The sequence below is a fragment of the Uranotaenia lowii genome, chromosome 2 (genome assembly GCF_029784155.1).
Source record: "Uranotaenia lowii strain MFRU-FL chromosome 2, ASM2978415v1, whole genome shotgun sequence".
In the NCBI taxonomy this organism is placed as follows: domain Eukaryota; kingdom Metazoa; phylum Arthropoda; class Insecta; order Diptera; family Culicidae; genus Uranotaenia; species Uranotaenia lowii.
This window is the reverse complement of record NC_073692.1, coordinates 212,782,785-212,797,327: the sequence shown is the minus strand read 5'-3', so window position 1 is coordinate 212,797,327 and position 14,543 is coordinate 212,782,785. Positions and strand designations below refer to the sequence as shown.

At 43.0% G+C, this 14,543-nt stretch overlaps 2 long non-coding RNA genes across 2 annotated transcripts; one reads left to right on the top strand and one right to left on the bottom strand.

Annotated features, from left to right (window-relative positions):
- The first annotated feature begins 4,740 nt into the window (after window positions 1-4,740).
- LOC129748026 (uncharacterized) lies at window positions 4,741-7,001 on the top strand. Its single transcript, XR_008737628.1, has 3 exons — window positions 4,741-5,705; window positions 5,769-5,844; window positions 5,901-7,001. It is a non-coding gene; the product is annotated as an uncharacterized LOC129748026 (long non-coding RNA).
- A 1,954-nt stretch (window positions 7,002-8,955) lies between these two features.
- LOC129749357 (uncharacterized) lies at window positions 8,956-10,032 on the bottom strand. The gene is made up of 4 exons (XR_008738028.1): window positions 9,826-10,032; window positions 9,687-9,769; window positions 9,554-9,630; window positions 8,956-9,490 (listed from the first exon to the last, which is right to left on the bottom strand). It is a non-coding gene; the product is annotated as an uncharacterized LOC129749357 (long non-coding RNA).
- Between the last annotated feature and the right edge of the window lie 4,511 nt (window positions 10,033-14,543).

The window sequence follows — 14,543 nt, the reverse complement described above, 5'->3', positions numbered from 1 at the left end:
ATGGACCAGTTCCACATTATGAGAACAAATTTAAATCAACACTTCAGATTAGTATCGATTGCCGCGCAAGTATCATCGCTAGCAAGCCTAATTAAAGTTTGCGAAGAGGTGGATGAAGCAAATATTAATGGAAGCAGCTTCGTGGGCAATTCACATCGCCCACAAGAGCTCGGACGTGCAAATGTTTACAGGCAGTTAAGACCACAGCTACAAAGGGACAACAGGCCAACAACACAGCAAGGGATTAACGCAATCGAAACCGAAAACACAACACAATGGAATTCGCCATTAGTTCAGCAAAACGTACCGGATATGTCACAGCAGTATAGTAACACAAATGCAGGTTTAAATCCAGTGATGCAGAACTATGATCTTTCAACGGAAGGGCAGACTTCCGAACCCAGATACGGGAACGAATTCATTGGAGCAAGTTTCAACGCAGTTCAGGTGGATAATCAAGGGCGAAACCAAAGAATGCCGAATCGCCAAACAACAGCAAACACGACATCAATGTTGAGATGCTGGCAATGTGGCAGAGACGATCATTTCTTCCTAACGTGCCCATACCCCAAAACACACCTGTTTTGTTATCGATGCGGAAAACAAGGATACACTGTGAGGAATTGTACCGACTGTATTCAGATGGCCAGAGATCTCATGCACAACCATCCGGGAAACGCCAGAGGCGGCAACTGTTAGAGGGTCCAAATTTGCTGCCCAAGACAAAAACCGACCCCACAGAATCTATAGTAAAAAACTTTGGACATTCAAACATAGCTGTACACAACATCTCCACATTTGACAATAGACCGTATCTTGATGTGACATGTAGAGGAATCCCAATGAAAGGAATGCTAGACACAGGAGCAATGTGCTCACTCCTAGGAGGTAGTAAAACTGAAATAGCAGAAACCCTCAAACTTCAGAAAATTCCAGGTCGAGGATCAATATTTACGGCCGACAACACAAAACACAAAATATCACACTACGTCATGTTACCGATAGAACTCAAGGGTAAGCGGCACGTAATGCCAGTAATATGTTTAGAAAATTTGCCTGATAGTTTTATTCTGGGAATGGATTTCTTTAACAAATTTCAAATGAAATTACTAGTGAACAGCATCTCTGAAGAAAACAATGCTCGCCTAAACAGTCTATCTGAGCAACAAAAACAGCAGTTGAAAGAAGCAGTCGAAGAATTCCCTTCATCTGAATCGACAGGCAAGCTAGGAAGAACGCATCTGTACACTCACGCAATTGACACCAATGGAGCAAAGCCAGTGAAGCAACGGTTTTACACAATGTCTCGTTTTATCCTACAAGATGTAAACAAAGAAGTTGACAGGATGTTAAAAATGGGCGTGATAGAAGAAGCCTTCTGCTGTCCGTGGAACTCGCCAGTAGTAGCAGTTCGCAAGAAAGATAACTCCATACGCTTATGTTTGGACGCGAGAGGATTGAACAAAATTGTAGTTCCTGAAGCTTTTCCCATTCCGCAAATAGCAGCCATAATGCAGAATCTCAGTGGATGTAAATGGTTGGCATCAATCGACCTAGAAGCAGCTTTTTGGCAGATACCGTTAGAAGACAGCTCGAAACCAAAAACCGCATTCACAATTCCACAGCGAGGTCACTTCCAGTATTGCGTAGTTCCATTCGGCCTTTGCACCGCAAGTCAAGCACTTGCTAGAGTCATGACGAGCCTGTTCATTGATCTGGAACCCGAGGTTTTCGCTTATCTAGATGATATTATCATCGCAGCTAATTCTTTCGAAAGATTCACACACCTGTTAAGAGAAGTAGCATATCGGTTAAGAAACGCAGGATTCACTATCAATAAAAAGAAATCAAGCTTCTGTTTGCCCAAATTGAAATATTTAGGATATATCCTAGATGAGAACGGTTGGAATGTAGACCCTGACAAAACTTCCGCAATCACAAACTTCCCACAACCAAAAAACCGAAAAGATGTTCAACGTTTTCTAGGAATGGCGGGCTTGTATAGGCGCTTCATCAACAACTTTGCCAAGATTGCTGTGCCGCTGACGGAACTGACAAAAGCGAAGACAAAATTTCGATGGGGTGAAGCTGCTGAACTAGCATTCCAACGTTTGAAACAGTGTCTCACAACTGCACCAGTTCTCACCACACCAGACTACGCAAAGCCATTCCAGATAGCATGTGACGCAAGCGAAACAGCCATTGGAGGCGTACTGACTCAAGGAGAAGAGACAGCGGAAAAACCAATATGCTATCATTCTGAAAAACTATCGTCATCCGAACGAAAATATTCACCAACTGAGCGTGAATGTCTGGCAGTAATACGATGCATTGAGAAATTCAGAGGCTATGTCGAAGGCTCACGATTCACTGTTTTTTGTGACCACGCCAGTCTCGAATACCTTAGAAATATGAAAAATCCATCTTCACTGATGTCTCGGTGGATTCTGCGGCTCAACGCATTTCAATTCGACATAAAATATCGAAAAGGAGCTTTAAACAAAGTGCCGGACTGCTTAAGCAGAATCGAAATAAATTCCGTAGAAGGTACAAATGATTCATGGTATTCGAACTTAGTTCATGGTATTACCGAAGATCCTGATAAATTCCCGAATTTTCGTATAATCCAAAATGAGTTGTTCAAACATTGCTCCACTACGGACGAAGTAGGCGCTAAAACCTTCATCTGGAAGCAAGTCATCCCTCAAGAAGCCAGATTGGAAATTCTAAGGAAATATCACGACATACCAACTGCAGCACACTTAGGCGTTGATCGCACTCTACAGAAGATTCAGAAATCGTTCTACTGGCCGCGCATGGTGATAGATGTAAAAAAGTATGTTCGAAACTGTTCTGTATGCAAGGCAGTTAAAGCTCCAAACGGATGTTTAACTCCAACTATGGGAGGTTTAAAACCCGCGTCGCAACCATGGGAGTTGATATCAATGGATTGGGTTGGCCCACTGGTGAGATCGAAAAAGGGAAACACTGTTATCCTCGTAATAGTCGATTGGTTTACTAAGTATGTACTTGCTCAACCATTCAGATCCGCTGAAACCCAGGAGATGATCAATTTCTTGGAAAAATACGTTTTTCTCAAATTTTCTACACCCCGAATTATATTAACTGACAATGGATCACAGTTTAAAGCAATCGCATTCGTCTCATTACTTCGTAGATACAAGATAGAACACATGAAAACTGCCTACTATACGCCCATGTGTAATAACGCCGAGCGGGTGAACCGCACGCTCATCACCTGTGTTCGAGCACTCATTGACGAGGACCATCGAGCGTGGGACGAACATCTACAACAAATTGTTTGCGCAATCAACACAGCGAAACACGAAGTATCTGGAATCTCGCCACACTTCGCGAACTATGGTCGAGAAATGATCGTCTTTACCGAGAACTACAAGCTGCAAGGTCTTAACTCTTCCATGAATCCTCAAGAACAGCAAGAAAATCGTATCAAAGCATTAGCGAAGGTGCACGACTTCGTCAGACAACGAATACAAGATGCTCACGAAAAAAGTAGAGCAAGGTATGACCTTCGAGCCCGCACCAGGAGTTTTGAGATAGGCCAACTAGTCTGGAGAAGATCATTCCATCTGTCGTCGAAGCTTAAACAGGAAACAAAAAAGTTAGGACCCAAATTCATTCCTTGCTTCGTCAGAGAGCGAATAGGCGCCAACAACTACCGGCTAGAAGACGTGTCCAGTGATCACCAGGGCATATATCATGCAAAAGATATAAAAGCCAATTAGAAACAGTCATTACATAGAGCTATGCAAGAAAATAACCATCAACCAACAAAAAACACCAAAATACGCACAGCGGTAAGAAAAACAACAACCGTCCACCGAACGAGAAACATCGGCAACACAAAAGCTATGTCCGAAGACAAACGTCAACCAACAAGCAGAATAAAAATACGCCAAGCGGACCCTACATTCACCAAACATGACAAACCTACAATCAACACAGCTATGAACGACGACAAGATCAACGAACAACATTTAGCAACACTAAAACACAAAATACGCACAGCGGTAAGAAAAACAACAACCGTCCACCGAACGAGAAACATCGGCAACACAAAAGGCTATGTCCGAAGACCAACGTCAACCAACAAGCAAAATAAAAACACGCCCAGCGGACACTACATTCACCAATCATGACAAAGCTACAATCAACACAGCTATGAACGACGACAAGATCAACGAACTACGTTAGCACCACCAGAACACCAAAATACGCACAGCGGTAAGAAAAACAACAACCCGTCAACCGAACGAGAAACATCGGTAATACAAAAGGCTATGTCCGAAGACAAATGTCAACCAACAAGCAGAATAAAAACACGCCCAGCGGACACCACATTCATCAAACATGACAAATCAACAATCAACACAGCTATGAACGACGACAAGATCAACGAACAACATTTAGCAACACTAAAACACAAAATACGCACAGCGGTAAGAAAAACCACAATTCACTGAACGCGAAGCATCGGCACACTTCACAGCTATGCACGAAAACACCAGTCAACGTACTATGCCCAAAGTCAACACTCAAGCCAAAAACATGCCATTCGTGAAAGATAGAATCCCAGCAACCGAACATGACCAATTGACAAAAACAAGTTCAATTTGTCAAGAAAAACCCATACCTGCAGCATGGAATATCAAGAAACAACTGTCAAGATGTCAACTTACAATATCGCTAAAGAAAAGTCAAACAAATCAAAAAATCCAAGTCAAACTATAACCATTCATATAATGTCCTTAATAATAAGCCCTCGTTTGTAGTATAAGTCGCCATTATCTAAGAAAAGAACCAACAAATCCACCACCAACAAGTTCCACCTTTCCAAACCTAAAGCAATAACCATAATGCCATATTACAAATTCACGTCAATAGTTCAATAGGGAGAAGTAACTATTAGCAGTAAGCATATCTTCCAGAACTTAGCTGGAGAGCTGATTGAAACTTATAACAATCAGTCAAACTTTAGTTTGAGTATTAGCCCTACTTTAGCTGCAAGCGCTATGCAGTTTTGAAACAAAACAAAACACTCATCGTAGCTGCAAAATTGCAGAATGATTTATCGAGAGTGCACCATTTTAACTATTGAAACTTCTCCCTAAGAACCCCACAATCAAGAACCGCCATCAAACAAGTACCACAAAACCATAGCCCATATCAAACCATCCAACCACACCACAGTCAAACCATAATCAGGAGAAGAAACGGAATTAGCAGTAAGAAATCTTCCAGAACACAGCTGGAATGCTGATTGATCATACTGACATCAGTGAAACTTTCGTTCGAGATTCAAGAATTAGGCCTAAGTTCATTGCAAACAACTTGCAATTAAAAGAAAATTGAACACTCGTCGTGGCTGCAAGTTAGCAGAAAGATTTGTCGACAGTGCATTAGTTAAGTAACTAAGACTTCTCCTGATATTACCGGCAACCTAAAAATTTTGTGAATTTGTCATAAAAATTCACAAAATTTTAATGTAAAAAGTGGATTGTATTACATGCACTCAATTCTGGGTTACAAAAACCCACACAAAAGCAGACCACTGATTGAGGGTGGACACACCCTGGCGCTAAGAGCTCGTGTAGAGCTGTCAAACAAAAAAGCGCACGTGAAAAGTGCAGTCGGCGTGCAAGGAAAAGAAGCATCGAAATAAGGTATGCTCTTTTCATTTAAAATTTATCGCGAAAAGCGACATAATTTTGTAAATTCCTTCGCAGGAGTGAGACGAAAAAGTGCCGGAGCAGGCCGTGCTGCCCGACGACAGATTGTGCCGGAAAAAGCCTTCGTGAAGAAGTGAGTAGCGCACTTTAAATTTATAGGTTAGGTACTAATGATGTGGTTACTTGTAGGGCCGTTTTACCGGATACCAGCAGCCGGCCAAGGGCCAGACTGTGACAAAGGCAAAACAGCCTGCCTCCGATTGCCGTGCGGTCAATTTTCATCTTTTATTCGGCAGGAGGGAAAACTTGTATCAAGATCACTAAAGATCCACCCGACAGTGCCGCTCTGCAGTGTGGGCTATCAGAGAGCCAATATAGCCGAACATTTCGCGCGCCTAGGAGAAATCCCGGCGGCGCGACGTATCGCGCATTTAGTTTCTGCCTCCGATTGCCGTGCGGTCAATTTTCGTCTTTATTCGGCAGGAGGGAAAATTTTTATCAAGATCCCTAAAGATCCACCCGACAGTGCCGCTCTGCAGTGTGGGCTACCAGAGAGCCAATATAGCCGAACATTTCGCGCGCCTAGGAGAAATCCCGGCGGCGCGACGTATCGTGCATTTAGTTTCGGCCTCGAACGCTGTGCGGGCATTATCGAGCGGAAGAAGGGTGGCGGAACATACGCGTGCCAAGGATCAGTCCCGGCGGCGCGGTTTATCACTGTTTCCGGCCACGAGAGCCGAATTGCGGCTGTAGGCGATTTCGTCATTGTGTTGCTGTTAGTTTTTTAAAGGGACGAGCCGAAGAAGTTGAGCTCGACCAACCCGTGCCCAGGATCATCCCGGCGGCGCGACTGATCGTGTTTTCCTCGGCCAAAAGAGCCGTGCCGACATTGGCCGAACAAACGTGCGCCCAGGATCATTCCCGGCGGCGCGATTCATCTGCGTTTCCTGCCACGAGTGCCGAATTACCATTGTCGGCTGTCACTGCTGTTGTGTTGCTGCAGAGTCATTGAGAAAGGAGTCGAAGGAGTGTCGTTACCATTTTGCGCGCCTAGGAAACAAATTCCCGGCTGCGCGACTACCTGCAAAATCGTTGCTCGGCGGAACGAGCTGAAGGAGGAAGTGTTTGTGTGCCGGCTCGCAGTGCCGAAGGAAATAGGAGTAACGGCTCGCAGTGCCGCAGGAAGAGTGGTGATCCGAGGTGGCGATATCACAGGTGAGCTTTAGTTAAGGGGGACTGGTGGGTGGATGAAATCTATTTTCCTCGCGCACAATTGCGCAAATTATTAAATATGCCTATTATATCTGTTAGGGACAACCCGAGGCAATAACAGACAGGCAATAACGCATTTGGTTTGAAACTTAGGTTGGTATTCAAACACACGTGTTGAGCTCCAGCTCGAACTCTGTTCTCTGTGCTTCTACCTCTTCGAGGTGAAACCACAGAGAACAGAGTTCGAGCTGGAGCTCAACACGTGTGTTTGAATACCAACCTAAGTTTCAAACCAAATTCGTAAGTGGACTAACATACATAAGATGTCGCTACCGGTACACCTATTTTTGTTTTCATGTTTTCGACACGCTTAGAAATTACTGCTCATCGCTTATCTCAAAGGAGGCCAATGCAATGTATGACAGTAACACAAATTTTGGTGTAATAAATTTTAAAACATCATGATTTAAAAAAAATGCAAATCATATTTCAATCACAATTGAACGCTGTCATATGCCCCATATTGTTCAAACAATTTTGGCGCTGAATTGAAAGTTGAATTCCAAGTGTTAAAGTATGTTTTGGGATATTACTATCAGTTAACAGTTTTCTAGAACAGAAAATGTGAACATAAATGTTATAATTGTAAACTATGGCTCGATATTCTGGTTGATGTTACCTGAGATCGATAGATGAGGACTTCTAACTCAGGGTTAGTAATCAGTAGAAATGATTAAAGTTATTAATAAACATGAGTTACATAATAACATCAACCGGAATACCGACCCATAATTAACAATTATAACATTTATGTTCATATTCTCTGTTCTAGAAAATTATTTACTGACAGACATACTTTAAAACTTGGAATTCAACTTTCAATTCAGCGCCAATATTGATTGAACAATATGGGACATATGCTGGGACATATGACAGCGATTAAAGTATGATTGAAATATGATTTGCATTTTTTTAAAATCAAGATGTTCTTAAAATTTATTACACAAAAAGTTGTGTTACTCTCATACATTGCAATGGCCTCATTTGAGATAAGCTATGAATATTAATTTCTAAGCGTGTCGAAAAAATGGAAAAATATGTGTACTGGTAGCGACATCTTATGGATGTTAGTCCACTTACGAATTTGGTTTGAAACTTTGGTGGGTATTCTCACACACGATTTCAACAAATTTTTGTTCGGGGCCCGATGTCTGTTCTCTGTGGTGAAACTCACCACTCACAGCGCGGTAAAATTTACCTGAATCGAGGTTGGAAAAAAGGTACAATTCACCGAGGAAAAAGGTGAATCCAAAAAAGGTAAATCTTACCTCGTAGCGAGGTGAAGTTCACCTGAATTGAGCTGAATAAAAAAGTATAATTCACCTAGAAAAAAAGGTAAAACCAAATAAGGTAAAACTTACCTCGTAGCGAGGTGGAGTTGACCTGGATTGAGCTAAACAAAACGGTACAATTCATCTCGAAAAAAATAACTATTTGCCAAACGCGTTTATTGAGGTTAAGCTGTTTTGTCGTTCAGGAGGGAAGTTTTGCTTCGTACCCAAATGTGAAAATTGGAACAGAATGGTAAGTGTTTTCTTAGATATCTTTTAGTTGTGATGGTTCTCGTTAAAAACTTTGCTTTTGTTTCAGACCGGCCCACAGAGAGAAGAAGGACATGAATGTGTTAACGCAATGCAGAAGGATTCAGCGGCCATGGTGGCTCGGGAGAACACGAAAGCCGAATTGTCACGAGCTTGGCAAAGAAAGGACTTGCCTCAACATTTTTTAAAAAACGGTGATACATTCTAATATCAGGTGAAAGTCCCAATTTATTTAAAATAAATATCAAATTCTGAATGAATTTTATTTTATTTTTTATTGAGGAAACCCATCAAACGAACTGGCATTTACCTTTTAAATCAGTGAATGGGAAAACGGTATTGTTGACTATTTTGCTAGGTGAATGCGAAAAAGTGAAACAGGTGAGCACCACTGACTTTCAGTGTGTGCTGCTCGGCTAACTTTTACCCAAAACACAAACACGCAAAACCCAAATCTGTAGCAATTATAATTATTTACTTACACACGACATTTTAAAAACTTAAGCTAGCTTACATTATTACTCACGGGCCCGTTCCTACCATAACATCAAAACAATAACAACAATCATATCACAGCTGCTTGGACGGCACAGGGGTATCACAGCTTCCTTTCTTCTTATCACAGTCGTATCTGTAGAACTGGCAACCCTGCCAGGCTGCACTGCTTCGACGGGCGTGCCACAGCTGCCCGGAGCACTTCCGCCTACTTCCGGCTGGCTCTCGCAACGTCCGCAGCTTGATTTCGCAAAAACGGGACTCGCAAAACCGAGATGGCGAAAATCGAGTCCCGAAAAGCGATTTTCTCAGCTCCCAAAAACGACCTGCCGATTGTTAATTTTGGCTTTACATAAACTCCTTTTTCGCACAGTAATTTGGCTACTCACCCGCTAGGGGTCGCTTTCTTCCTGCACCTCCAATTCCCAACGTCGGATGGGTGAATACCAGGGCAGCAGTTCCGTATGTGTTCTGTAAAGGCGAAAGTGTCTAAACACCTTTTGTGGGAGGGGATTTTCAATATGCTTCACTCACCCTACTACCTGGTTTGCGCAGCTTAAAATATTCTTTCGAGCTCTACTTCCTTCTCTCAGCACAACGCTAGCATCAACCTACGATGAGAGGCGAGTTTTTAGATAAGAAACAAAATGAATCCTTACTGCTTTACCGTTGCTTCAGCAGAGGTTGAATCTTGTCAGTGCTGGCTCGGTCGATGCTGCTACGTGTTACCCACAATCAGTTGTCTGGAAGCTGGAGGAATCTAAATTGGTTTATCTGATCCGAATAAAGTGGTCGTGCTGTCTCACCTTTTCACTGAGCAAATCCGGGATATTGTCCTTGATCGGCTTCGGTTCCGGTACACCAATGATAGCAGGCACTTTTTATTCACCGCGATGACGAATCTAACCGCTTAACCGTGTTCTTGTTCTGGTTGCTTGTTGATGATTGTTGTTGATCGTTGCTCTTTGTTTATGTTGTTTTCTCCACGTGCGCGTTTGACGGCTACACTCTTATTTCTATACACTCATCTTTGGTCTATTTTTGACTCAATCACTACACGCTCAGAACAAAATAGCTAGACAAACTTAATTATAATGCTACATACACTCAGAAATAAATAAAATATCAAACAATTATTTTTTAGGTATTTTCACGTTTCTTCCTCTTTACGCACAAGGATATTTCTCATGGAGTAATGACTGGGATATTTCTCTCTGAGAAATATTTTCTGCGATTAAAATTTATGCATTGAGGAATGGACATCAGTGACATCTGGTGGTCGTAAACAGAACTAAATTTAAGGCAACGGTTGAATTAATGAAATTATATTGGAGGTAAAGCGAGAAAAAAAAAAGAAATTTGAGATTTTTTAAATTTATTGTTTATTACATATATGTAATTTAATTTTATAATATAATTTGGAATTTCACTTACTCATAAACTTTTTTTCCTAAAATAATCATAAACTTTGACACGAATACCGTTCCAACAAGGGAATCGTTTCCGGATCATTCGAAACGAAACAAACCACTGTTCTCCTAGGCATTTTCCTGTGTTGTTCCAATAGGAGCAGTGCTGGCCCATGTTGCAAAGGTGGATACGCTTGTAGGCATGCAGGTTTCTACAGGATGGTAGATTGTTGTTTGCTGATTGATCCTATCCTTTTGCTGAACTACCTGTAAACGAAAAAAAAAATAGAAGGTTAAATATAATCTTTACTCTATCTGACTTCATTGCAAAAAAATTTTTACATTTCTCAAGAGATACGAGCAATTAGTACTACCTACCGTCAAAGGCAATGCTGAATTTTCACTGGTTTATTCCGGAAGGAATAAACTCCGGAATTTCTCTTCCTAGTTGATCCTAATCAGCTCCTTGAACACGTGAACCGGAGACGATTCGATGAAGTGAGGTAGCGAAATTTCCAGAGAACAACAACAATGCAATAGTAAACAAAATGAGCCGTAAAAAATGACAGATTGAAATGTTTCGCGTCATTAAATTTTAAGCAGAGAATTATTTCTCAAGGAGAAATGTTTCCAATGCATAAAAAATAATATCGCGATACTTATTTTTTATGACCTAAAAAAATTATTCGCCTAATAATTGCGGGATAAATTAAACTAAATCATTTTTATATTTTTTTCATTTCTGAGTGTACACTACCGCAACGGAAGAATTTTTCATGAATCGGAGACAACGATTCATGAAAAATTCAAAAACCTCTATACCTAGGCAACGATCAGAGACATCGGTCTGGCCACCCTAAGGCAACCACGAAACTTCGCAAGCCACAACAATGCTTGCCAGATCGAAACTTAAAGGCCCAAATCGAAAATACTACTCCAGCGACTTCTGGAAGACTTGACCGAACGCCAACGAGTCTTGGCAAATCGTCTCTGACCGTTCCTGTACCAGCTTTCAAATTCTTGCCTCCGCTACGGTTACAAACACAAAACAGTAGCTTAAACATTACGAATTTGCTCAAAAACACAAAACATTGAACAAATATAAAAATTAAAAAGAGGTTAAAAAATATTGTGATATAAAAGGAGGGAAAAGCAGCAAATCCGTGGAAAGGGAGAATTTAGTTCCCTGATCGCCAAGAGCCCGAATGGAGGTTATACCGCGCCTCCAGATCGCGTTGCTTTTGAATGGAGGGTTTTCTTGACGACCCCGTTTATGCTACTCCCCCTAAAATTAGGACTAGTTCAGCATGTGGTTCGAACACTGGATTCACCTCGTATGTAGTGACACCATTCCAGATTAGTACGGTTTGTTGTTTTGTTCCAAGGTTGTATTTTGGTGTTATCTTCGTAGCTGGTGTAGCTCATAGCTGGTTTAATGGTGCTGTTGTCCAGATGTTGCTCTCCGCGGCTCGATTTGTTCCGATCGGCAAACGGTCTGTCTGTCCGGATTTTCGTGGAGTGGTCATCCGTTGTTGGCAGTCGTGTTTCTGCGTGCATAGCTGGATTTGCTGGTTTGTCACGTTCCAGTAACGGCGTGACAGCGCGAGGCATGTACACGGTCAGTTTCTCTCGCCCTGACTAACGGATCGCGCTCAAGAGAGCTTCTTGCTGGTTTGTCACGTTCCAGTAACGGCGTGTTTGCGTTTAGCATGAACACGGTCAGTTTCTCTCGCCCTGACTAACGGCTAGCCCGCGGGAGGCCTTGCGGGTAGAAAGGTGTCTATATCGGTGATGCATTGATTCGCCTAGCTTTGACAAACCAACGCTGTCTCTATTCGAAACTCTCTGTGAACTGCGTCCAGCCCACAGAGTACGATTTTTCTCGGTTCGTGAACGGGAAGCGCCTTGGCGCTGAGGAGTCATTTCCGGGTATTCTCGGTCTGCATGGTCCTGTTTTTGACCTCCATTTACTGAGGAGCCTGTCCAGACGATACCTGCACACTCCGTACTGCTTCAGTATGTGTTGTCCATGTCGAGGAAATTACTGCTGTCGCTCGGGGAGCAGATTTGCAGCGTGAATTCCGCACTGTCGCTGCGGATGAGCTCTATCCGCTTGCGAAGGCGTTAACCAATGCTCTAGTCGGGCATACTGTCACGTTCGGTGTAGTGTGGTGATTGACGCTGTGCGTGTTTGCTGAGTCTAAGAAGATCTCTTTGTTGATCACCCTTGGTGATGGACGTAGCTGTATAGTCGTCAAGCGAGGAGGTAGTGAAAGGTGTTGTTGCTCGCTGCGCTTGACGATGGCTCGATTTGTCCCGATCGGCAACGGTGTTTTCGGCGATAACGCAGTCGTTCACAGGCCTAGCCTGTCGTCATAGCTGTGATAATTCGAGGAGATAGCGAGCGATGATCTTGCTAACTGCCCTCGATGGTGGCACGATTTCTCCCGATCGGCTAACGGTGTTTTGAGCGCATTGAGCGTAGTGGTTTACAGACGGTGGTTGGTCTGCGTCATAGCTGGAACATGGCGGTATTGGTAGTTTGCGGCAGAGAGTCGATATGGTAGTAGCGGCCGTCATGAAGTCTACTCCGCACAACTTCTGCGCAAAACTGTAATCCGCGGGGTTCTTGATGTTGTCCTGACAATCCCTTTGACTGCAGCGACGTGGTGTTTGGAGCTGCTGTACTTTCCAGGATTTCCAGCATTCCAATATCCCAAGCGCAATTCAACGCTAGTTCGGCGTCAGGAACGTGTTGTCGTGGTCCGATAGGATTGGAGGCGAGGTTTCAATGTGTGTATGTAGGTCCATCAGCCGTCTCAATGTCGTATTTTGTGTGTGTGTTGTCAGCAACTGCTTACATAGCTTGAATTTCTCTAGTCGGCTTTCATGTTCTTGGCATGATACCGACCCCGCTTTCCTGATTGGACGTCTTCCAATTTGTATAGGTTAGTGCCCAGTATTTTCCTCACGATTGCCGGTACAAACTTGGGATCCAGTTTTCGGTTGATGTGATCTGCCTTCGATGAGAGAGTGAAGTTGCGACGCCATACTAGATCTCCCACAAGAAATGTAGCTGGTTTCTTATTGACGTCGTATCGCTTCTTCGATTTTGCGTGGTTGTTTTTTATGCGTTGTTGAATGAACTCCTGTATGCGACGAATTGTAGATAGTCGCACATCTTGTGCCACTTTGGGATCCTTTGGTGTGTTTATGTCTTGCTGCGTGTAAAGATCCGTGTGCAGCAGTAAGTCTCTGCCGAAGTTAGCGCAGTGCGGACTAATCCCGGTAACCTCATGTTTGGCACTGTTTATGGCGGCAGTAATGGCTGAAAGATTGACGTCCCACTCCCGATGATCCTCTTCGATTAAAGCCCTGATGCATGTTATCAGCACTCTGTTGACTCGCTCGGCGTTGTTTACCATCGGACAGTAGTAAGCTGTGGTCATGTGTGTGATCTGATGTTTTACTAAAAGGGCTTTAAACGCTGATGACAAGAATTGCTTACCGTTATCCGATAGGATGATGCGCGGCTTCGAAAATTTCAAAAAGACCTGCTTCTCTAAAAATTCCACCATTTTTATTGAATCTGCTGATCGCATAGGATGCACTACGATGTACTTGGTCACCCAGTCCACTACGACCAACATGACCGTGTTTCCTGCCTTGGATCTGGTTAAGGGCCCAACAAAATCAACTGAGATTAATTCCCACGGTATCCGTGCCGGCTTTGCAGCTCCCATCGTTGGCATCGTAGCCGTGTTCGGTGCTTTGCATGCCTTGCATGTGTCGCATGTTCTAATGTATGCTGCTACGTCATCCGCCATCTTCGGCCAGTAAAAGAAAGTCTGCAGCTTGTGGAAGGTCTTTATGAAACCCAAGTGCGCTGATGATGATGAGTCATGAAATCGTCTGATCGTTTCTAGTCGTTCGTTCTTCGGTATGACTTTCTTCCATTTGTGCGTGACGTTGCCTATCTCATCCTTGCACTTGCAGTTCTTGTATAGAACACTGTTGATCAGCCTAAAGTCAGGAAACTTGCTCGAGTTCTGTTTTATCTGCTCGCTGAGACGTGTGTACCAGAGGTCTTCTACTGAAGTTACTGTGCAAACTGA